Raw genomic sequence first — 26,581 nt, 5'->3', positions numbered from 1 at the left:
GGAGGGTAGGGTGAGTCAGCGATGAGGAAGTGGGGGTGTTGGATTGAGTGAGTAGTGGTGTATTACCATTTGTTGCTTTGAGTGTGATGGGGTCAAGTCAAGTTGAATTAGGATTGTACGTGGAAAAGTGCTGAGAGTTGGAGTTAACTATTTGTTAAGGCTCGAGAATTAGTAGGTTTCAAGATTATTGGAGTTGAGAGGAAGGGAAGGAAAGAGGAGTTCGTTGTTATGATTGTTGTACTTTGTTGAGCTTGTAGCTCCTGTAGTGGTTGTTGCTCTAGATGACGTGGAGAACTTCAACGTTGAGTGTTCTGTTGAGCAGAGGGAGTGTACAAGATCTGTGTGTATGGGCTATAATTGCCGCAGTTTGTTGGTTATAGTTGCTTGAGATGCGTCATGGACGGGGGTAAATGAAATGTAATTATTGGACGTGCGAATTGTAAAAAGAGATAATAGGAGTGCAATGCATGCAACCGCGCAGGAACATTTGCTATGTTACGAGCCGAGGGCCAGGCAGCTTTGCGTGGTCAGAGGTTCGATGCGATTGGGATTTTTTATAAGGGAGATTGCGTGGACCAGCCGATGCTTCTTTCAGCACGGATGGCTACCGAGTAATCAGGATAGGATTTGGATAAATTGGATAGGATGAATAGAATAGATGATAGAATAGAATAGAATAGAATAGGATGCCTCGTAACTTTTGCAAGAAAAATTGAAGATACACCTCGAGTAGTTGTTTATTGGTTAAAAATTTGTATATTATTAAATAATTAAAAATATATGATAAGTTAATTATATTTAAGAATAATGTTAAGATGTAAAGATTTATAAATTTAGATTACTTCTTTTGAAGTAGAATTGTTAATTAATCTATGAATATATAAAGATATTTATTAAATATTAATTATTTGTTTAATGGATCCATTAAAATATATCTATGAGGACAGATAATATTTCTAAATTTATAGTTGATCTATTAAAAATATATATTAATAAATTTAATAATCCTGTGATTTTTTTATATTTTATAAATTTATAATATATATTATATAATTCTCTAATTATAGTTAATTAATAAAATATTTGAATAAAATATAGATATTAATATATATTATAATAAAACGTAAATATATATTTAAATATGTATTTATTATACAGGGTGTCCCAAAAATGTCTCGCAATACGGAAATGTGGGGCAGCTGAGATCATTCTAAGTAACTTTTTCCTTCGCGAAAATGTAATCTGCAGCTTTGTTTACGAGTTATTAACGAAAAACACTGACCAATGGGAGGTGACGGCGCGAAGTTCGAGAGCCCGCAGCACGAGACTTTGACAGAAGGTCCGGACAGACTCGAGCCGCGTTCGAAGTACTGAACAAGTCACGAAGCGTGAAATTTCCGGATTTTTTTTTACTATGTGAAAGTGATATTTTTAAACAAAGAGCTGTTCATCTTTATTTTAGAACGTCTGAATATTATTTACCATTTTAATTTTCTAGTGTGCATGACACCTCATGGGTACCATATGAAATTTGTATGCAAGGTGTACAGTGAAGATTAACAAAGTTCGTAAATGATATTTTAATTTAAATAATTCCGTGTCCGAACAGAATTCAACGAATGATTTGCAAAGCTGATTTAATAATAAATAATCGCATTAAGAAACGTAAAGGATTTGTTTATTAGATCGACTTATTATCGATTATCGTGAGAATGTATCGATGTCCTCTATTGTCTCTAGCATATCGTTGAACCTCGACGATGTCGGCTTGCCAGAGATTGTTACGTAAAGCAATACCAAGAAGTATAAAAAAAGAAGGAGTTGAGCCGTTGCCCAACTCTCTAACTCTTTATTACAAATAATACAAGTTTTATACGATTTACAATAGTTTATACCGAGTACAATAGTTCCGTAGCTGGTGGAGGATTCGTCAAGGCTGAGGTTTGGTGCGTTGGAGACTGGTATTTATATCGGTCTTTGTCAGGGGTTGGTGCTTCCAGAACATTCGGCGACGGGGCCATGTGCAGGATCTTGGGTGGGTTATCTTCCGGATGACGTAGTGTCTGTGTGTAACATGAGAATGTATTAAGGCCCTTACAAGATCGTCGAGTCCTCGCACGATCACTCGCCTGCGCGGGAAGAAACGCCTCGCCGGAGCATGCAGTTCGTTCACCAAGTTTACTTTCTCATCGCTCATGATTACCACTGACACCTCTCTCTCTCTCTCTCTCTCTTGCTTTATCGGGTCCGCGGTCGCTTCAAAACGAAAGATGAACGAATTATTCGTTTAACTTTATGCTACCGAGGTTTCTCGGTTCAATCATTATCTTCTTCATCTATGTTTCAACTCAATATTTGTAAATCTATCGTTCCAATTTTCGTCAACAGATATCGCTTGATTGGTTTCGCAGCAATTCCAACGAATACTCGTTCTATCGAACCACCTGTTAAATTTATCAACAGGCATTTCATTCATTACTGCAGTAACGAGTATCGAACGATTTAATTTATAATCAATCCGACTTCTTCGAAGTTCTTCGATTGCGGATATTATTTCGTTGTCGTGACCAGTGGGCCCGGCATTTTTCGATGCCATCAGCAATATCAAACGATACACCAGCTCGTTCGGATCGTCCCAATGCACGTAATCGATTGGATTGTTGGTTACGCGCATCATCGTTGGAATTTGTATACCCTTTCCGCGCAACGTCGAAAACATCGGTCCTACGATAGTTTTGTACTTGTAACCCTTATTCCCCATCATTTGGTTACCTCGCTGATGCGCGCGCGTAGCGATGAGAATGTTTCTGTAAATATCCTTATCGACCTCGATGTACAGGTTCTCGTCGGGTATTCTTTTGAATATCAATTCGTAGAGACCTGATAACGATATCGTCGTTGCTTTTAACATCAAACGTGGTGTTTCCAAGTATCAGTTTGTCATTATAAAAATACACTCCATACACGTTGTCCAAATTTTTCGGTGGTCCGCTAAAGGAATTGCGCAAGAATTTGCTGGCTAAAGGTCCAAGATTGTTGAACAAATGTTCTTATTCGTCGCGGTGCGATTCAGGACTTTTCAAAATGTTTCGCACCGATGATTCCAACGATGCTGTGGCCGTTGGAGACGATTCGAAAGCTTTCTCTTGTTGCTCCGAAAGTATCGTAGGTATCGTTTCGTGCGTCTTATTGCCACCCGCCTCGTTAAGGTCACTGTTGCCACTGTCGTCGTCGTCATCGTCGTCGTCGTACAACACATAGCCGATGTCATCGTTGGTAAGGACAGGGGAATATATTTTCTTTTTCTTCTTCAAATGCATCCTTGGCGTTAAAGCTGCTTCGTCATGCTTCCTCTTCTTCTTCTTGTTCCATTTTCTCTCTACTTTCTTCATAGAGAATAGCGACTGCGTTTACGGATCCAACGGCCGATCCGCTATCGGCATATTATCGTTCGCTTCCGTAGCTGTATTTTGAACCAGCTGTTTCAACGGCTCCTCGATCGGGCGTAAATTCGTCTCAATGTTCGACTCCGTATTCATTTTCCCAACCTTCAGAGCTAAACTATTTTTACGTATGACATCACTGGTCTTGGCTATTTCTTTGGCGATCGCGGCTCGCCGGTTTTCCTTAGACCGACGCATATCGGGCGGTACGATGCGACTTCAACGACTCTTGCAGTCCAAATGAGCCCCGATCACAGTACGACAAATTCGTTAAACCGCGCCTGTAACGACCACGATTCGCAGGGCTGTCTTTGTCGATTACAAGGAATCCGTACTTGTTTCGCCAATACCTCGTACAAAGTGCGTTGAACGTTTCGAACGACATATCTGTATTCATATGATTCGTGACATCTTGATTGAATAGAATCACTAGATTTGCATTGTCGCGAATCAAATGTTTAGGTATTCTCGCGTACGATTGCGACAGATAGAAACAACCGATGTGCGAATGTCTGCCTATCGCGAAATATTCTCTCATGACATCCTGTTCGTCGCAAGCAACGTCGTCAAAGATAAATATCGAATTCGGCCGAGCATCTGCCTGAGGAATCACGTCCGCGTTGTCCGAGTAGGCAAAATAACCTACATCCCCCACGGACGAGAACAAGTTGCTCAAGTATTGATACTATGGTTGACGCTGCGATTTCGAATACACGTACAAGTTTGCGAATCGCAGCCAATTCGGACTCTCCAACAGACTAATCATAACATTCGTTTTACCCGCTTTGGGAGCTTTGGAAGCGTTGACAGATGGCGCTGCTGGGGTGATCAAAACAATAAACGATGCGAAAGCTGCGAAGAAACAATTGGAAGAAGCGCGACGACACAATCGCGCTATGGAGGGCCGCGGAGTGTATCTCGCGCCGTACAAACGTGGAAAAGGAATGAAGTAGAAAAAGAAGTCAAAAGAAAGGAAAAAAGATAACTCGACGACGGACGTGGAATTGAAAATCGTCTGTAAAAAATTACCGCATTTTCGCGGAGTTTTCATGCGCGATGAATTGCCGAAACAAATATGGGTAAACGAACGAGGAATAGTGAATCTGGATAGCGGTCATGGTTCAGGAACGCACTGGGTCGCGTATATAAAACATGATTCGCGAGTCAGTTACTTCGATAGTTTTGGAGATTTTCGACCACCGATCGAATTGATTCGTTATTTCCGACCATCACGTACAATCACAAGATTTATCAAAGTTACGACGAAAGCGTGTGCGGACAATTGTGTGTGAAATTTCTGCGAGGAACTCTGATATAGTTCGTCGCAAGGATGTCATACACGCTCACGTTATCGGGAAGAAGTAGCGTGTTAGCATCCAAGTACTTCCCGCCTATAGATCTCAACAATGCCGATTACGAAGTGGGCCTGCTCGATTTGCAAACTTATTACACAATACCAAACATCAGTTCAAATATCGGTATTGGGATTTTGGCTTGGATTATTTCTCAAATAAATATGATATTAATTCCATTTCTTAAACAGCTTTATTTTTACTTTCATTTGAGAGAAGGTATATGTACGAACTGACGCCTGCTTATATACCTTTTTTGGTGTGGTCTTCTACACAATCAGAGGCGGTCATTCATCGCGTATTACATTGTATTCTCGGTGCTGGGATCACTAACGGTCAGAGCACGATGTGTTCTAACGACACCGGCGATGGTGTATGGCGGCATCTTCGATATACAGTTTACATCACCGTCGGTGCGCGTTGACGAAACCGGCGAAAAACGTAATCTGATATTTTCGAATATCAGTCCCCAGAAAAACCTGACCAGACCATTTATTTCTTATATTAATTGAACAATGAGAAAAAAAATTCTGTTATTGTACGCCTATTCCAACTCTCATTTGGATGAACTTCTGTCCTGGAAGTGGCTTGGTCAGCATATCTGCCAATTGATGACCTGTTGGAATATATTTTAATATTACCACTTTATTCTCTACCTTTTTTTTTTTTTTTTTTTTTATTAACGTGGGGGAAATCTGCTGGTCAGACCCGCCCGAAGGACGGGACGGGGGTAGTGCGGGGTTAGACCCGCTAAAACCCCCACGGCGGCCTAGGGCGCTGGCGATTAGCGGGGGAGCCACGGGAACTCTCAAAGAACACAACCGCGGCTCCTCCTCGCCTGGCCGGCCACCAGGATGGAATGGCGGTGGCCGGCCGCGTCCCGGGGGGGGGGGGAGATTTATCCACCCCCCATGAATCATCTTGATTCGGCGGTGCGGGGGACCGCACCCCACACCGCCTCGTCACTCCCAATATGGGGAGGACATCTTCAGTTGGCAGGCGGCGGGCAATTAAACCAGCATAATCTGGTACACCCGCCGCCCGCCTATTCTCAGCTGCTCGGGGGGGGGGGGGGGGGCTCTAGGCGTGGGCGCACACGCCGCACCCCCCGCTCACGGCGACCCTGCTCGGCAGCCACCTTCTGCAACATTACCTGTTCGCAGAAGGCGATGGCTGCCGCCCATTTTCTCGGGCTCTCCAGCATGGCCCCAACTAAGCTGGATAGAGCGAAGTCGCGACCAACTTCCCTTCTTAGGACTCGGCGCAGCATTGAAAAGGCGGGGCATACCTTCAGTGTACTTTATTCTCTACCTACTCTCTGGCAAAGTGATATTTAATATCGATATGTTTTGATCTTTTGTGACTAGTTGGGTTGTTTGCAATACTAATATAACCATTATTGTCTTCATAGATTACAATGGATTCTGATATATTTACTTTGATACTGGTTGCTAAAGATTTTAACCATAATGCTTCTTTAACTGCTTTAAATAAAGCCATGTATTCAGCCTCAGTCGAAGAGACCGCGACTGATAATTGCTTTTTCGTATTCCAACTAATTGTATATTTTTCGAACAATTTAAATATATAACCAGTTGTGTCGTTTCCATCCCAATCTGAATCAGCATACCCTGCTGTCTATCAAGATGTTATCATGTGTACCTCTTGTGTACGTTAGTTTGATATCTGTCGTGCCTTTCAAATATCTTAAAACTCTTTTAAGACAAATCCATAATTCCTTATTTCTTTTATTTGTGTATCTTCTCAAAATGCTCACAGTTACACATAGATCAGGTCGCGTACAGATCATAATATTGTTACGTGCCGAGGGCCAGGCAGTTTGGGTGGCCGGAGGTTGCATGCAATTGGAATCTTTTTGGATGAGGTGCGTAGACCAGCCGATGTTTATTTCGACACGGGTGGCTACCTTTTAGGTTAGGATGAGGTGCGTAGACCAGTCAATATTTATTTCGACACGGGTGGCTACCTTCAAAGGGGTTTGGATAAGGTGGTTGGAGGAATTGGTGTTAGGATGCCTCGTAACTTTGTTAAAAAGAAATAAGGATATACCTCGAGCGGTTGAGGTATACCTTGGTGGGTTCTTACCTATTACTGGTTCGAAGCAGGAGATGGTAATAATTGAAGTGGAAACCAAAAAACTGGTAGAAACTAATTTATTGCGCGCTGGGTTTAACAAGTGTGAGTGTGTGTTTGTGGACTCTAAACGCGCTCTCAGTTTTTCGCACTGAGCCGGCGGGGGCTTTCGATTTTAGGCTGTTACCTCTGAGATTTGGTTGAAAGAGAATTTAACTCGATCTTGCTAATGTTTCCGTCTCAACGAATGTCACGAAACTAGCCCGCTTTCCGGTCGCGTTAGAGCCCTTTATATACTAAAATTTTATGGGAAAAATGGTAGTGGCGGTGTTGCTACGTGGTCCGGTTCCAGAACGTTCGTCGTCGTACCCCCTCGGAGGCACTCGACTCAAGATATACAAATCCACCCCCGACTGGCTGCCGCCAGCCTGGCGTATGCCTTCAGGAAGGAATATAAAAAATACGTGGGAAGATTCCTCGTATGTTACAATATACATCAAACAACCAATAACATTTCGACAAGGTGCCTCATATTGTTCGTCTGAATTCAGGGCTTCATAATTACCCCCCCGTGTCCGCTACCTTGTCGTGGTGGGGGGCTTCGTGCCCTAATGATCCTCAAGGCTGTACCGGCGGGGATTTTATTCCCTGGCAGGTTCTACCTAGCCGGAGTGGCTTGAGGTGAGGGGCCAACTAAAGTCGGACACATACCGTAAACCTGTGGTCATGTTTTACAGGAACGGGGGTCTTGCCTTAACCGGCCGGACCGCGAGGATGACAACCTCTCTAAAAAATCCCTAGCCCCAAGCAGTGTTGCGCGGTGAAGAGGGCGTAGCTGGAGTAAGCGCCAGCTACGGTTGGTGGGTGCACCAATCGTTAGCGGACAACCCCGGGGTACCTGGCGACCCCCCGGGCGTATTAGCCTTCCCCGGGTATGGCGGCTCTACCCGGGGTGACCTCCTTTCCGACCACACTCGTGGGATGAACTATGGATTCTTCTTTTTCAAAAACAACCGGGGAGGGGGGTAACGAGCGAGAGGGAGAGGCGTGCGAGCCAATCGTGCGCCTAGAACGATATGTAGAGCCGGTGTCGCGGAGGCTTTCTGCCACACGCGGCACAAAGAGGCCTGCGGAGGGCGTTGGCGACTGCGACGGGGGGGAGGAGTCGGACTTCTCCGTCTCCTCCCACCACTCGTCGCAGAGCGTCCCGGGCACCTCCAGGAGGAAACGGGGCCGGCCACCGACGACCGGGAAATACGTTGGCCTCCAAGAGGCCAAACGCAGACAGGCTGAGGTTGATAGAAGCCTCATAGCGGGCATTTTCGACCCGGCTGCCCCGGGGCCGAGGCCTGCGAGATCCAGCGACCCGCTGCCGGATGAGGTTGAGGTCGCTGCGGATTTCCGGGGCCGCCCGACGCGTGACGTTGCGGCAGCAGTAATGGAGTGCCTGGGCGATGTGGCCAGAATCTCCAGTGCTGCGACGGGACTGAAGGCCAGTGCGGTGCGGTCCCTCCGGACGGCGGCCCTGAGCAGCCGGGTGGGCGTTGCGGAGCTGGCAGTTCGGTCGGCTCCCAGCGCCACCCGGCTGTTGGAAGCCGAGAATGCCCAATTAAGGGAGCAGTTGGCGGAGTTGCGAGCTGAAGTCGCCCGACTCCGTCAAGCGGTGGAGGCGGGGCCGGCTGTTGCCGGGATGGCTCCGCCGCTGCCCCCTGGTGGGGGCAAGGGATTGCTGCCGGATATCGGCGCTCGGGGGCCCCAGACCCCTGGGCGAGGAGGGTCCTCGCCCCCACCCGCGGCTGTGCCAGCAGATTTGCTGGCACAGATCGGCTCCGTTATCGATGCCAAATTGGCATCGTTCAGAAGGGAGCTGGTCCCGCGGGTGCGAGGCCCACGATCGGCGGCACCCGTGCCGTCCGCCCCACCCCTGCCGATGGACAGGAGGGGGGGAAAGAAAAAGGGTGGCAGTGGGGGAGGGACTGTGGTCGCTAAGGCGACACAAATGCAGCCCGCCCCTACTGTTGCGCCGCCCTCCACCACACCTCCAACTGAGGTGTGGTCAAAGGTAGTTGGCCGGAAGGCCAAAAGGGCGGCTGCCGCAGATAAACCTGCGGCAGCTGCCAAGGCTGCTTTGACCCAGAGGGCGGCGAGGCGGGTGGCACCGGCTGCTCCCAAAAGGGCTCCCCTGCCGCCGCGTCCACCCCGCACGGCTGCCGTTACTCTAACGGTACCGGCCGGCGGGGCGATGACTTACGCCGAGGCGATGGCCACTGCCAGGTCCAAAATAGACCTGGCAGAAATTGGCATCGCCTCGCTGAAGCCGAGGAGAGCGGTGACGGGGGCAATAATTTTAGAGGTCCCCGGAGCTGATGGCGCAGCCAAGGCCACTGCCCTGGCCTCTAAGATGGCTGACGCGCTGGCAGGGACCGGCGTGAAGGTCGCGTGCCCAATCAAAAAGGCCGACCTTAGGGTGCGCGGCCTGGTCGACTCGACCACGCCGGTGGAGGTCGCTGCAGCTGTCGCCCGTGTGGGAGGGTGCGACCGGGGGGATGTGAAGACCGGCGAAATCCGGTCTTCCCCCTCTGGTTTGGGCACCCTCTGGGTCCAGTGCCCTGCTGCGGCCGCACGCAAAGTTGCGGTCGCCGGCAAACTGACAGTGGGCTGGACCCAGGCGACAGTGGAGGCCCTCAGCGCCCGGCCCTTGCAGTGCTACCGCTGCTTTGGCTTAGGCCACACGAGGCAGCGGTGCACTGCGGCTGAGGATCGGTCCGGCTGCTGTTTTGGGTGCGGCAGTCAGGACCATAAGGTGGCTGGCTGCACTGAACAGCCAAAGAGCCCGCTTTGCGCGGGTGCTGGCAAGCCGGCCGGCCACCGCCTCGGCAGCCGGGCGTGCCCTGCCAGCGCGAGACGCGGCAGAGGGAGCAGGGGTAGGAGAACCACGACGGCCAAGGCGGCAGCCGCCGTGGCAGCTACTAATACAAAGGATCCGGCACCCAAGGATGCCGCCGTTGCGCCCGCGGGGGCGGTTGGGGCTGATAAAACCCCAGACGCCACCGCTCCCGCGGCGGCGATGGAGATTGAGGCGCCGGAGTAATGGGGCCTACTGGCCCTATTATTCAGGCCAACCTGAACCGCTCGGTCAGGGCACAAGACCTTTTTGTGCAATTCCTGGCCGAGCGGGGTGCCGGGTTGGCCGTAGCGGCGGAGCCGTACCGGGTCCCCGACCATCCTCATTGGATGGGGGACTTGGACGGCTCCGCTGTTATAATATGGGCAGGCCGGCCGGGGTCCCCGGCGTGCTCCGTTATCGAGCGCGGCCGGGGATACCTGGCCGTTGACTGGGGCGGCACCGTGGTTGTGGCGATCTACGCACCTCCGAGGTGGTCCCTCGAGGAGTATGAACAGTATCTGGACGTGGTGGGGAGATGCGTCTCTCGCTGCCAGCCACGTCCGGTGCTGGTCCTGGGGTACTTCAACGCCAAGTCTTCAGCTTGGGGTTCCCCCAGGACGGACCCGAGGGGCCGGGAGGTGCTTGATTGGGCGGCGGGACTCGGGCTCTGTCTCCTAAACACGGGCTCGGTCCATACGTGCGTGCGGTATAACGGGGGGTCCATCGTTGACCTGTCATGGGCAACGCCCCCGGCCGTGCGCCGTATTACGGGGTGGAGGGTGGCGGAGGAGGTCGAGACGCTGTCCGACCACAGATACATTGTTCTCGGCCTCTCCGCCGCCCCATCGACGCCCCGACGTCGCCCCGCTGATGAGGGATCGCCTCAGCCACGGTGGGCGCTGAAGCGCCTCGACCAGGACGCTCTGATGGCGGCATCCCACGTCGTGGCCTGGCCGGCAACACTGGCCGGGCCAGTCGACGGGACAAGGGAGGCCCATTGGTTCCGGGGCGCAATGACGTCGATTTGCGACGTCGCCATGCCCCGGGCCAGGGTCTTCCCGAGGAAGGCGGTGTACTGGTGGTCGCGCGCGATAGCGGATTTACGCACAGAGTGCGTCCGCGCGCGACGCCAGTACGCCCGCGCCCGTCGACGACGACGTTCCGACGTGGAGCTGGCTATCCAGCTGTATGGGCGATACAGGGAGAAGGTGGTCGCCCTGCAGCTGGCCATCAGGCAGGCGAAGAGCCAGGCCTGGCGCGACTTTCTCGGGTCTCTGAACCGAGATCCGTGGGGGCGCCCATACAAAATGGCGATGGGACGTTTACGTCCCTGGGCGCCCCCTCTGACGGAAAGCCTGGATCCGGGGATGCTCGGACGGGTCGTGGACGCGCTATTCCCCGTCAGCGGGGAGGCGTCCCGGCCCGTCCCTCAGCTAGAGGGACATGAGTGGTCCCCGGATCTGGAGGTCGCGCCGGAGGAAATGGCCGGGGTAGTCAAATGGCTTCGGGGCAAGAATACTGCCCCGGGGCCGGACGGTATCCCCGGCCGGGTCTGGTTGCTTGCCATGAGCGTCCTGGGCGGGAGGCTCAGAAGCCTCTTCTCCGGGTTCCTGAGGTCCGGGGTGTTCCCGGACCTCTGGAGGAGAAGTCGGATGGTCCTCTTAAGGAAGGATGGGAGGCCTGCGGATTCTCCCTCCGCGTACCGGCCCATTTGCCTCCTGGACGAGGTGGGCAAGATCTTTGAGAAGATCATTGCTGCCCGCCTCGCCAGGCACCTGTCCCGCGTCGGCCCCGATCTGGCGGACTGCCAGTTCGGCTTCCGGGAGGGGCGATCGACGGTCGACGCAATCGACCGTCTAAAGTCCCTCTCGGACAATGCCGTGGCACGGGGCGGGGTCTGCTTGGCGGTGTCGATCGACATCGTCAATGCGTTTAACACCCTGCCCTGGTCCGCCATTAGGGAGGCCCTGGTTGAACACCAGGTGCCTCCCTATCTGAGGCGGGTGATCGGGGCCTACCTGCGGGACAGGTGGGTGGAATACCTGGGCCGGAACGGGACGATACGGAGGGAAGTGGACTGCGGGGTCCCACAGGGGTCCGTGTTAGGACCACTCCTGTGGGACCTGGGATATAACGCAGTCCTGGAGAAGGCCTCCCTGCCCGACGGTGCCACCCTTGTCTGCTATGCGGACGACACGTTGGTGGTCACCGTCGGGGACACCTTCGAGAGGACCATCCGACGAGCAGAGGTTGCGGTGGCAGCCGTCGTCGCGAAGATCCACGATCTGGGGCTGAAGATGGCCCCGGAGAAGGCCGAGGCCGTCTGGTTTGGACGGCCTCGGTCGCGGCCACCGGCCGGATCGTGGATCTGGGTTGGAGGAGCCTTCGTCGAGGTGAAGTCCGAGATCAAGTATCTCGGACTGATCCTCGACAGCCACGGGAGATTCGGGGCGCATTTCGGCCGCCTCGTCCCCCGGGTTGAGAGGGCGGCGGCCTCGCTCGGCCGCCTGTTGCCCAATCTCGGGGGACCGGATAACATGGTGCGTCGCCTATACCTAGGCGTGGTGCGGTCCATGGCCTTGTACGGCGCCCCGATCTGGGCGCCGTCCGCGAGGGCAAGCCGGCGCATCACTTTGTTGTTGCGCCGGCTTCAGAGACAAATGGCCCTTCGTCTCATACGAGGTTACCGCACCACGTCTACCGTGGCGGCGCTTGCTCTGGCGGGAGAAATTCCCTTCGAGCTGCAGGCGGCGATGCGCGCCTATGTTTATAGGCGCATATGCATCGCTGGCCGGGCTCGGGGGGACCCGCCGGAGCAGGAGGCGGTCCAGTGCTTCGAGCTCCAGGCTCGGGGACTTGCGCTCGCCAGATGGCATGCGGAGCTTTGTTCCCATGCCGGCGAGCGCGTCCCTGGGGCTCTCCTGCCACACTTCACCTCGTGGCGGGAGAGGCGGTTTGGCAGGCTCACCTACCGTGCGACGCAGGTGTTCACCGGGCATGGCTGCTTCGGTGTATACCTGTGTCGCATCGGTCGGGAAGCGACGACGGTGTGCCACCACTGTGGCGCGGAGGAGGACTCGGCGCAGCATACACTGGAGGTATGCCCCGCCTTTTCAGTGCTGCGCCGAGTCCTAAGACGGGAAGTTGGTCGCGACCTCGCTCTCTCCAGCTTAGTTGGGGCCATGCTGGAGAGCCCGAGAAAATGGGCGGCAGCCATCGCCTTCTGCGAAGAGGTGATGCTGCAGAAGGAGGCTGCCGAGCGGGGTCGCCGTGAGCGGGGGGTGCGGCGTGTGCGCCCACACCTAGAGCCCCCCACCCCGAGCAGATGAGAATAGGCGGGCGGCGGGTGTACCAGATTACTGGTTTAATTGCCCGCCGCCTGCCAACTGAAGATGTCCTCCCCATATTGGGAGTGACGAGGCAGTGTGGGGTGCGGTCCCCCGCACCGCCGAATCAAGATGATTCATGGGGGGTGGATAATCTCCCCCCCGGGACGCGGCCGGCCACCGCCATTCCATCCTGGTGGCCGGCCAGGCGAGGGGGAGCCGCGGTTGTGTTCTTTGAGAGTTCCCGTGGCTCCCCCGCTACTCGCCAGCGCCCTAGGCCGCCGTGTGGGTTTTAGCGGGTCGAACCCCGCACTACCCGCACTACCCCCGACCAGCAGATTTCCCCCACGTTAAACAAAAAAAAAAAAAAAAAAAAAGGGCTTCATAATTAAGCTTGCTACGTGGTCCGGTTCCAGAACGTTCGTCGTCGTACCCCCTCGGAGGCATTCGACTCACGATATACAAATCCACCCCCGACTGGCTGCCGCCAGCCTGGCGTATGCCTTCAGGAAGGAATATAAAAAATACGTGGGAAGATTCCTCGTATGTTACAATATACATCAAACAACCAATAACATTTCGACAAGGTGCCTCATATTGTTCGTCTGAATTCAGGGCTTCATAATTAAGCTTACTTTCAAGTGGAGTATTTATGGGTTTACAATTATCCATATTAAATTTCTTCAATACTTTTCTAATATAAGTACTTTGGTCTAGAGTTATATTTTCTCCACTCCTTTCAATTCTAATGAAACTGTTCATTACCTGTTCATTAAGTAGTCTTTGAAATTATTCATCTTTACGATATTAGCTGTCGCAACTACCAAATGATCGACATACAAAACTACATAGATATTTTTTGAAATATCTCCTTTATCTAAAATGTAAGTACAACGGTCAACTGGGGAATTCTGAAAATCTTTTTAAGAGCCTTTTCGAATTCTTCAAACCAGCATCTTGCTGCTTGTTTTAATCCATACAAAGCTTTATTTAATTTACAAACTTGATTCTGTTTGTTTTCAATTCCCTCAGGTACTCTCATATAAATTTCCTCCTTTAATATACCGTTTAAAAATGCGGTTTCTACATCCATATGATGGATTAATAAATTAAATTGATTAGCATAAGCAATTATAAATCTGAAACTTGAAATCCTTGCAATCGGAGCAAAGGTTTCATTATAATCTACTAAATACTTTTGGCTAAACGCTTTTGCAACCAGCCGAGCTTTATATCTTAATGGGTTTACAAATTCATCATCTTTTATCGTAAATACCCATTTACAATTTATTATATTTCTATTGCTAGGACTTGGTACTAATGTCCAAGTTTTATTCACCATAAGAGAATTAATTTCTTCTCTAATAGCTTGTTCCCATTGTTCCCTATCATTTCTGTTATTTGTTTCCTGATATGATGCAGGAGTTTCACAAACTACCGATTGTGCACACATCATATAATCAATCGGCATGTCCTCTTCATCATATGAAATGTGCGGTTTCCTTTTAATCCTATCACTCCTTCTTGGTTCTGATAACATTCTTTTACTGCTATTTGTACTATCTGTATTTGTACTATTCTGAGAAGAAGACCTATCTACTGTTATTTCAATATTATCATTATGGAATTTTTCATTGATTCTGTTTGAATTTATACTCTCTAGTTTATCTGTTTTTCCATCAACAGACTTACTATGATCACCCACTGATTTTGACTTTACGTCAGAAACATCAGTTTTATTTCCGATATTTTCCGAACTTAAACTATCTGGTTTGCCATTATCAGATTTCTTTAATTCCTTTATTGAGTTTGACATTACGTTAGAAATTTCAATTTTATTTTGAGATTTTTCACAACTAATCTCTTTAACATTTGCTACCGGCCTTGACTTTAGGAAATTAACTTCGTCAAATATTGTATCCCTGACAACGAAATACTTTTCCTTTTCACGTCCCACACTCTATACCCGTTTGTTTCATAGCCTGCTAGTATTCCTTTCCATGTCTTTTCGTTACATTTGGTTTTACTAGTTTTATCATGCACATATAGTGTAGAATCAAATATTCTTAAATATTTTATTTGTGGAAGTAGTGATTGGACCGCACACGTCCGTATGTACTATAAACAAAGGTCTTTTTACATGATCTTTATCTTTTTCCTTTTTAAACGGCAATCGTGCTTGTTTTCCATTAACGCAAGCTTCGCATAAGTTATTATTTGGTATTATTTTATTTACCAATTCGACATCGCTAATCATTCCTTTATTTCTTAACTCTAAGAATTTACTTTTTTCAATATGTCCCAAGCGTTCATGCCATAGTTCAAAATTACCTTTGATAATACTGTACATTTGGACTGAGTTTACTTGTTCATGCTTTATTTTAAAATCTATTGTAACAAGATTGTTCGAGGACTTACCCCTGATGATCGCCTTACCGGATTTAAAAATCTGTACACCTTGTTTATCAAATACAATCGTATTACCCATACTTTGCATCTTTGATACAGAGAGCAAGTTATATGGTACTTCCGGCGAATATAGGACGTCCTTCAATTCTCCTGCGACTCCTGTGTCACTGAGTACTTCCAGTGTGTCCCTTTTTGTTGCCATGATGTATTTTCCAGATTTTGTCACTGATATCCTGATCGGTGTCTTCAGCTCCTCGTTTTGCTAAGTCTACCCTATTGATAATATGGTCGGACGCTCCTGAATCCAATAAAAATTAAACCCGTTCTCTTCTATCTTCAGTGCATTCCACATATCCTGCCATGAATGCAAATCCATCTGTATTTGCAGCATTTGTATTTTGCTGCACACACTGCACTGTTTGTAATGTTCTCCTGTTTTCGCTATTTTTATAGTCCATGGTTCTCTTGTGGTAGTAACAATCCTTCTTTATATGACCTTTTCTTCCACACTGGTAACATTTTGTCTTCATGTTCGTAGACGTTTTATTTCGTATTTAAAAATTTCCACGTTTTTTGTTTTTATAGGAAAGTCTTGATTAGTGAATCTCCTTTTATTATTATTTTGTTTAATTGCCCGGAGAATCTTTATACTTGAATCGGCATTCTCATTTAACAACTTCACCTCATGATCCAATAGCCTGGTTTTTACGAATGCAATACTTAAGTTGTCTTCAGCTAAAGTTTCAATAGCTGTTATCATTCCATCATAAGATGATGGAAGTGTTAATAACAAATGAGAAATTACATCTATCTCTTCTAATTTTCCTCCAGCTGCTTTCAATTCAGTGATTAGGCCATCAAATGTCGTGAAGTGTCTCATCAATGGGGTATCACTTTGCAATTTTATACTCAGTAATTTCTTTTGCAGAGCCAGTTGAGTGGTACACACGAGGTGTCATGCACACCAGAAAATTAAAACGGCTGCCACGGTTAAACTTCATATTATTTCGGGTCCGAAAAATTAGTAAATATTCTTCAGACGTTCTAAAGTAAAGGTGAACAGCGTTTTTCTTAAAAATATCACTGTTATGTAGTAAAAAAATCCGGTAAGTTCTCGCCTTGTGACTTGTTCAATACTTCGAACGCGGCTCGAGTCCGTCCCGACCTTCTGTTAAAGCCTCGTGCTGCGGACTCTCTCGCGGACCCTCTCCCTCGCATCGTCACCTCTCATTGGCCAGTGTTTTTCGTTAATAACTCGTAAACAAAGCCCCAGATTGCATTTTCGCAAAGGAAAAAGTTACTTCAAATGACCTCAGCTACCCCTCATTTTTGGCTGTTAAAATAATCGTCGAACACCCTGTATAGCGGTATCTTTGATATACAGTTTACATCACCGTCGGTGCGTGTTGACGGAACCGGCGGAAACGTAATCTGATATTTTCGAATCTCAGTCCTAAGTAAACTATAAATTAATTTTTGTCCGAGGCTAAAGTTTCTTTTTCGACAATCGGAGACAATAAATTCTATTTCGGCGACGAGGGTGAGGAGATAAACATCCCGGACGGCTCGTACGAACTGGGGGCGATCAACGCTTACTTGAGGCGTGAGATAAGCGCGCGGTATCCTTCTCCAGCCAAAGATAACAACGATGTAGAATATCTGCTGATCCTACGAGCGATCAACAATACTATGAAAAGCGAAATTAAAAGCGCATATAAGATAGATTTTACGAAACCCGACACCGTGGGTCCAATCCTAGGATTCTCTAGGAATCGCATTCTATCACCGAACACGTGGCATGTATCGCACACTTCCGTGAATATCATTAACACGAATATTATTCGAATAGAATGCAACGTAACCACCGGTTCGTACGATAACGGGAAACTGATTCACACGATACACGAATTCGCGCCTAACACGTCGCCGGAGTATAAAATATCGGAAACACCGGCACGAGTCATTTACCTCCTGATCGTTACACGATCAATGGAAGATTTAACGGTTCGCATCGTGGACCAGTCTGCACGTTTGATTGATTTTCGAAACGAAGAAATCACGGTTCGGCTGGACGTTCGTCGAATCGTCTCATAACCTTGACATAGCCGTTATGTTAATTCATAATAATAATAATAGGATATCGAATACGTCGAACATAAAAAACGGCGCGCCATTTCGACAATAAGTAGAAGAAGAAGACGAGGAAACTAACCGAAACATGGAATATCTGCGATCTTTGGGATTCATCGTTACCAAGTAATCGAACTCGCTTCACCGCCATGTCCGACGACATTCTGAACATCTCTGAGGCACCAATCTTCGACAATCGAATAACTACGATCGACATGCACATCTACAATACGTACGCCAACACAACGTTTGGAAACAGTGATGAGATAAGAATACCCATTCAACATCAAGACTTGTACACTCTTCCGTGTAAAAGCTTCCTATACGTGGAGGGAAGACTCAGCCTACCGGGAGGATCGACCAACGACACGGTGGCTCTAGAGAACAATGCGGTAGCGTTTATGTTCGACGAGATACGTTATGAACTGAACGGAGTGGAAATCGATCGGTCCAGAAATCCCGGTACAACGACGATCTTGAAGAATTACATCAGTCTGAACATTACGAAGAGCAACGCGCTTGTGATGTAAATTTTCACACTTAGATATATAAAAAACTTTATTTCATTCAAGCTGGTTACGCCTGAATGTACAATACAATAAATGAACACAGTACAAATTTTAATAGTAACGACGGACAGCAATTTGATGTGTATGGGTCAAAACCCTGATTCCAACTCAATGGTCTGTCTTTGATGTGCGGTGATTTTATACAGGCTCTTATCTCGCTCCACGTGGAGCAGGCTCTTATCTCGCTCCACGTGGATCGTAGTCGGCTGGACCTCAACCGGATGTTGTTATGATGGTGTAACGGGGCGTGTAGGCTGTCACACGCTGTCCAACGCGGGCTGGATATACAGAAACGATGATCAACGGAGGGAAACTCTCACCGTAACGCTTACGAATTTGCTACATTTCAACTTTTGCGGGCATATGAACACATTGCTAGACTTCTGCGAAGATTACAAACGTGTTGTAATAAATGCTCGGCACGGATTGATTTTGATTCGCGAGCGCAACGACGCTAACGCGTTACGAAGCAGGTCCGACAATGCGAAACCTGTCCTGGATTTGTATAAAATTCAATGGAGAATGCCGCACGTCACTTTGGATGGAATACACAAGTTGTCGATGCTGCGTATGCTTGAGAGCGAAAGATCGATCAGCATGAGTTTCCGTTCGTGGTTACTGTACAAATATCCGATGCTGCATACAACCACGAAGCACACGTGGGCGATAAAAACAGCTCCGCAAATGAAAAAACCGCGGTACGTGACATTCGCGTTACAAACCGAAAGGAGAAACGATTTAAAGAGAAACTCAACCCAATTCGATTCGTGCTTATTATCCAATATTCGACTTTACCTGAACTCGGAGATGTATCCCTATTTTCGATTGATGCGTATGCTTTTACACAGCAAATTTACAAATTAAAAAATATTTTAAACTTTGTATTACATTTTTTTTATTCATCGTTGTCGTCATCATCGTTGATGGACAAAACGGACATTGCGCGCTAAACATATATTATAATCAAGCGTTTTTTAAAATAAATTTTTAATTTCATTAATTTTCAAACTCACAATTATTGCACACGCCTCTGTCTTCTCCTCCATCGTCTGGTGAAGGATGCCACACTCGTCCACGCTTCTTGGCGGTATCGACGTCGTTCGAGGATCGTACGGACAATTCCTGGACCAAAAGCGATGCTCCAACATGGGTTTGTCCCAGGCTTCCCACCAATAGAGTTCTATGCCTCACATGAAGCATTCCATGAAATCATCCTCCCTCAGATAATAAAATCCAGCGATCGCGAGCTCCTCCGGCTTAATAAACGGGACCGGTCAATTTTCAAAGCTGCGAAGCCTGTCCTCTTCGCACCGATAATCCATACGTTCTAATGTTCTCTCTCACTCTCTTTCTCTCTCTACAAAAAGGCGCGATAAAAATAAAAAATAATTGTAACTGAAAGAAAAAGAAAAAAAATGTGTTACCTTTCGATTTCATTAGCCACATCCAAAATACACGAACTTTGCTCAAACAACAATGATATTGAATCTTCTCTTTCGAAGTTCGCGTCCAGCAATGGAGCCTTCATGGTATGTGGTATTCTTGATTCATCGGTTCCGCGATCAATGAATTGAATTTCGGACAGCCGAGATATTCCAAATTGAAACTGCGAACTCCTATTTTATTTAAAATATTTTTTAAATGTTTGTACGCGACGACGGGATCCTTGTAGTCTCGAACGAAATTTTTTATAATAGTGCCAATGTCCTCTTGTTGATAATTCTTTTTCCCCTATAAATTTTTAAATAGAATCCCGTGCACGAAATTCGAGACATGCCATGCAGACTTCTGATCGCTTCTGGATAAATCCATGTAGCGAACGCGCAATTCGAATTCAAATAATTCATATTCAGCGCTATGAGCATTTACGATGGCTAATTCTTTACAATTAAATTTGTTGGCTACGAAGAAACCGTCCATATCGACAATAAAATCTATTGCGGGCATCTTAAACGTAAACTTACTTTTTGCAAAATATATGTCTATAGCAACACGCACCTTTCCACTGTACGACAACGATTTAATTTGCTCCGCGTTATGCTTCATCTATTTATTAACATGCACGCACGCGCACTTCACTCTCCACAACGTCGTAAAAATGCAAGCGCTCCCTCTCTAATCTACCCCTCTCTCTCTCGCTCTCTCACTCTAAAACATTTCGTACAATGTAAAAATGCAAGCGCGATAAAATAACGCCACATGATATTAAATTCAATAAGACAAGAAGACTGCATAGAAATCGTCTCCAGACTCGTTACAAATGCGATGCATTCGTCGTGTGCGACGGAAACCGTTGCGAAAAAATGGTTAAACATTATAATTAAAGACATTATTTTATGTCGAATAATATCACTTTAATTAGTATATACTTTCATATATTTTATCATTAAATTAAGAATATATGGTTACTTTTGTTTAAATCAAAACAACTACCGTGAGAACTGTTTCTAGATCAAGATTTAGAAAGGTTTTAACTATTTGTATTGTTCTGCCTCTGTTGCTCTCTCTTTCGATGATTAGAGGAGCTTGCCAGACAAATATTATCTGAAGCAGAACTACATACTAAAGGAGGTGATAAAGATCCAACGGCGAGAGAGAAAGAGCACTGAGAAATTTCTTTGAAATTCTTTTTAACCTCTTTGAAGTAGGTTTGCAACTGAAAGTCTACCAAATGCTCAAAGAGAAGAACGAAACAAACCTGATTGCTGTAACAATGAAGTTTTTGCATGATAAGCTTAAGAAATTAATCAAAAATATTTCCAAATATGATGATTTGTGTTGGGACAAAAGGTTGGACAGAAGAGGAGCTTGCAAGACCGAGATTGCAGAATCTATAGCCTACGTATTAGCTGCTGTGGGTAAAGTAGATTATTTTTTTTTTTGAGGACCTGATTACAGGTAGTAGAGGATTCAGTATAAAGCCTTTACAGGAAAGTTGCAAGCAATATGCGCAACAAGTTAATCAGTCAAAGGAAGGCTCATGTTTGGGTAATGCTTTAAAAGGAGAATATGAAAGCTTTGTGAATATATTCCAAACATTGAATTTACTGCAGAAGATATTGAAAATATGGGTTCCGGTTCAGAAATAAGAAATCTAAAGTTGAAAAATGTTCTATGCGGAAGTCCTGAAATTGAAGGAAAATTGATATATGAAAAGTATGGCGCAAAAATTAGGTAAGGTGGATCCAGCTGATAATATTATTTATATGATGAATTACAGGAACCATTTTGTACCACTTCTTAGTAATATTGAAAAAGATATAAAGAGAAACATGAAAGTTTCTAGAGAGGAAGCTCGTGGTAATGTGATATAGATTCAAACTCGAACAATATTTCCAAATCTTACATTTCTATGCAACTACGAGATATTAAAAATAACTCACACATACAAAGTGGTCATTCAAGGAGTACAAGTAAGGAAAATCGTGAAATTGGTGCAAGCTCTAGAAAACGTAAACATACTGTTACGGACAAAGATAGTAAGGTACCAAAAAGTGGGCACATTGATATAAATGATACTAGCAATGAGGATTCGGAATTTCTTAATGATTTACAAGATGGATCTAGACGGGATGGATTGAGTAATGCTTATCAACGTATTCCCCATCAATTGATTGGACTTATCTATCAATTAGACTTGTCGATTCTCTGCTTACTAAGGAAGTCCATATATAAACATAAATATCCTTCATTATCGTTAGCGTTTGAAAAGTCTGATATTGATAAGTTTAGTAACATTGTTCTTTGCTACGAGAAGAGGTCTATTAATCTACAAATTGACGGTCTATTAATCACAAATATTATACAGATAATAATATTAGTTATGCTAGATTATTTACTAAAGAAAATCGAAGTTTTTCCATGAATAATTACCTTAATAGTTTTGTTAAACATATAATCTCTAAGACAGATGATTTATCAAATGATATAGAATACCTTGCTATCTACAGGGTGTTCTACAATTATTTTAACAGCCGAAAAAGAGGGGTAGCTGAGGTCATTTGAAGTAACTTTTTCCTTTGCGAAAATGCAATCTGCGGCTTTGTTTACGAGTTATTAACGAAAAACACTGGCCAATGAGAGGTGACGGTGCGAAAGAGAGAGAGAGTCCGCAGCACGAGGCTTTGACAGAAGGTCGGGACGGACTCGAGCCGCGTTCGAAGTATTGAACAAGTCACGAAGCGTGAACTTCCCGGATTTTTTTTATTACGTAAAAGTGATATTTTTAAGAAAAACGCTGTTCATCTCTACTTTAGAAGGTCTGAAGAATATTTACTAATTTTTCAGACTCGAAATTATACGTAGTTTAACCGTGACAGCCGTTTTAATTTTCTGGTGTGCATGACACCTCGTGTGTACCATATGAAATTTTTATGCAAGATGTACAGTGAAGATTAACGAATGATTTGCAAAGCTGATTTAATAATAAATAACCGCGTTAAGGGACGTAAAGGATTAGTTTATTAGAGAAATATGAAAAATATTATCAATAAGAAACTCACCCATTTAGTTGAGAATGCATTTGCTGACTCGTATGTACTGACCTCGTACAACTAACAGCTGATCCCAGGTCGGTGGCCGCAATATTCGAGGGATACTGTCGGAGGAACCTCTGATATGGTTATCAAACATTGATCAGTTAATTAATCACTAATAATCCAAATCACTTGTGGATATTAAGAAAGATCACTGAGACTCGTTCGCGTATAATCGTTTATTCGACGCGTTCGTTCGGAAGTCCACGTTTCACTGCCGAAAAATTCAGGCCTTGACTGTGGGCCCTTGTTGTTCGTCATTCGGCCGTCCGAGGAAATGACACCCGATACCATTTTCTTCGCACGGCCATTAATTACGTTCTAAGAGCGCAGGATACCGTCGGTGACAGCGGGTCAGTCGCAGTTTACGTCTCTGCATATCTTGTTTATTTCATATGGTGGTACCCTGCGCTTCGAAGAAAACGGTATCGGGTGTCATTTCCTCGGACGACCGAACGACGAACAACAAGGGCCCATGGTCGAGGTCTGAATTTTTCGGCAATGAAACGTCGACTCCCGAACGAACGCGTAAAATAAAAGATTATCCGCGAATGAGTCTCAGTGATCTTTCATAATATCCACAAGTGATTCGGATTGTCAGTGATTAATTAAGTGATCAGTGTTTGGTGACAGTGCACTGAAAGATCAGCTGTACAGTATACGAGGTCAGTGCCCTTCGACATCGTGAGCCACAATTTCAGCCAGCAAATACATCCTCAACTAAGTGGGTGAGTTTCTTATTAATAATATTTTTCACATTTCTCTAATAAACAAATCTTTACGTCCCTTAACGCGATTAATTATTATTAAATCAGCTTTGCAATTCATTCGTTAATCTTCACTGTACACCTTGCATAAAAATTTCATATAGTACACACGAGGTGTCATGCACATCAGAAAATTAAAACGGCTGTCACGGTTAAACTACATATTATTTCGGGTCTGAAAAATTAGTAAATATTATTCAGACGTTCTAAAGTAAAGGTGAACAGCGTTCTTTTTTAAAATATCACTATTATGTAGTAAAAAAAATCCGGAAAGTTCTCGCTCCGAGACTTGTTCAATACTTCGAACGCGGGTCGAACTTCGAGTCCGTCCCAACCTTTTGTCAAAGTCTCGCGTGCTGTGGATTATGTCGTGGACTCTCTCTCTCTCTCTCTCGCACCGTCACCTCTCATTGGCCAGTGTTTTTCGTTAATAACTCGTAAACAAAGCCGCAGATTGCATTTTCGCAAAGAAAAAAGTTACTTCAAATGACCTCAGCTACCCCTCATTTTCGGCTGTTAAAATAATTGTGGAACACCCTGTATACTAATTTAGGCTTGAATCTTGCGAAAGGAAAAAGATTAAAAAGGGGACGATTTAAAAACTTTTATCCGTCCAAATTTGATAGCATGGAAGAACGTGATATCATATTAAGAGACTTTTTGTTTATAAATGATAATATACAAGGGCGTGGTTTTTAACAATTTGCGCGAGATAAAATAATAAGAGAAGAACTTTTAAAGCGATTAGAATTTTCGTCTGCTATGCAGACAGTAATAAAAGATAGAAAATATTCCCAGAAAGAAATAAAAGAAGCATTTTTGGATAAATTAGTATTTGCAGTTAATCAACCTAATAGAGAAGAAGTGAACAGCATTATCAAAAGTGAAATGGAAAAAAATAGTAAAGTTCACGACGGTTATGTAGCATTACAAATCAGTTTCAAGCATTACGTTGCTTTACGATGCTTTATGTTTGTTCCGGCCGAATCGCGGACCGCGTTTCAACGCACGTTCGACATTCGATGTACGCCGTCTCGCCGTTTTTGTCGAATAAACGGCGAGGCGGCAAGACAATAACCCGATCGACGTGCGTTGGCCCGACCGTCAAACCCTCGCCTCGGCCGTTGTAAACACGCGGCGTTTTTGCCTTATGAGGCAATGACCCGGCCTTCGACACCTGACGATGCTTCTCCTTGAACATCGGCCAGGTGTCTATATATACTGCCGCAAATTCGATAACGGATGGAATTGTCAACAATTTCAGTGCAGATACCATTACAAGTTTTATTCAGCGCCCTTGCGCCCGTACGAAGCCGTGCTTCATTTTTATAGTCTGTGCGAAGTCGTGCTTCATTTCATACTAAGTTCGAAGCCGTGCTTCAAATTTAACCTCTGAACGGAGCCGTGCTCCAAACATTGTAAACGAGGACTGTGGAGTCCAACAAATAAATCGTTGTCGTCTCCTAACGACTTCCGGCGATTATTTATGTGCCGTGCGCAACAATGTTCTTCGCTTTGTTCCGCGTTGTTGCTTAAAAAAGTATTACGATGTTTTACGTTGTTATACATTGTTTTTACGTTGTTTTATATTGTTTTATATTGCTTTACGTTGTGTTACATTGCTTTACTTTTTTCGGATTGATGATTTACGGTGTTTTACGATGCTTTACGTTCTTTGCTTTGTTCCGCGTTGTTGTTTAAAAAAGTATTACGTTGTATTAGTTTGATGTACATTGTTTTTACGTTGCTTTATATTGTTTTACATTGCTTTACGCTGTGTTACGTTGTTTTCCTATTTCTCGCATTGATGATTTACGTTGTTTTACGTTGATCTACTTTGTTTCACGTGGTTTTTTAAAATAGTATTACGTTGTTTTACGTTGTTATACATTGTTGTTACCTTGTTTTATATTGTTTTACATTGCCTTACGTTGTGTTACGTTCTTTTACTTTCTTTCGCGCGCATTGATGATTTACATTGTTTTACGATGCTTTACGTGCTTTGCTTTGTCCAGCGTTGTTGTTTGAAACATTATGACGTTGTTTCACGTTATTATTCATTGTTTTTACGTTGTTTTATATTGTTTTACATTGCTTTACGTTTTGTTACGTTGTTTTCCTTTGTTTCGCATTGATGAATTACATTGTTTTACGATGCGTTATGCCCTTTCCTTTGTTTCGCGTTGTTGTTTAAAACAGTATTACGTTATTCTACGTTGTTATACATTGTTTTTACGTCGATTTATATTGTTTTACATTGCTTTGCGTTCTATTACCCTGTTTTTCTTTGTTTCGCATTGATGATTTACGTTGTTTTACTAAGCTTTACGTCCTTTACTAAACCTTCTACTTCGCATTGATTTGAAGCTAAATCATGTGTTTCGCATGGAATTGAAGCTGACTCGTTTGTTTTGCATTCAGTTCAAGCTAAATCATTTATATCGCAAATATATGAAGCTAAATCATATGTGTCGCATGAATTTGAAGCTAAATCGTGTGTTTAGCATAAATGTAAACTGCATTATGTGTTTCGCATTGATTTGAAGCTAAATCAAGCGTTTCTCATGGATTTGAAACTGAATTGTCCGTTTCGCATGCATTTGAAGCTAAACCATTTATATCGAATGTATTTGAAGCTAAATAATTTGTTTCGCATGGATTTGAAGATAACTCGTTTGTTTCGCATGCATATAAAGCTAAATCACTTGTTTCGCATGGATTTGAAGCTAACTCGTTTGTTTCGCATGCATTTGATACTAGATCATTTATATCTCAATTACTTGAAGCTAAATCATTTGTTCAGCATGGATTTGAAGCTAACTCCTTTGTTTTGCATGCATTTGGATCTAGATCATTTATATCGCAATTATTTGAAGCTAAATCATGTGTTTCGCATGGATTTGAAGCTAATTCGTTTGTTTCGCATGTATTTGAATCTAGATGATTTATATCTGAATTACTTTAAGCTAAATCATTTGTTTCGCATGGATGTGAAGCCAACACGATTGTTTCGCATGCATTTGATACTAGATCATTTATATCTCCATTACTTGAAGATAAATCATTTGT

The 26,581-nt window shown here is 45.2% G+C and overlaps 1 long non-coding RNA gene across 1 annotated transcript in view; it reads right to left on the bottom strand.

Annotated features, from left to right (window-relative positions):
• Nucleotides 1–22,443, bottom strand: part of LOC143260260 (uncharacterized) — a 35,772-nt gene extending 13,329 nt beyond the window's left edge. The window contains exons 1-2 of the long non-coding RNA XR_013034394.1: nucleotides 19,635–22,443; nucleotides 19,224–19,567 (exon numbers count right to left, since the gene is read on the bottom strand). This is a non-coding gene — a long non-coding RNA (uncharacterized LOC143260260). The remainder of the gene's footprint in view (nucleotides 1–19,223; nucleotides 19,568–19,634) is intronic.
• Between the last annotated feature and the right edge of the window lie 4,138 nt (nucleotides 22,444–26,581).

This window comes from Megalopta genalis, chromosome 11, assembly GCF_051020955.1.
Source record: "Megalopta genalis isolate 19385.01 chromosome 11, iyMegGena1_principal, whole genome shotgun sequence".
Taxonomy (NCBI): Eukaryota; Metazoa; Arthropoda; class Insecta; order Hymenoptera; family Halictidae; genus Megalopta; species Megalopta genalis.
This window is presented reverse-complemented; position numbering and strand designations above follow the sequence as displayed.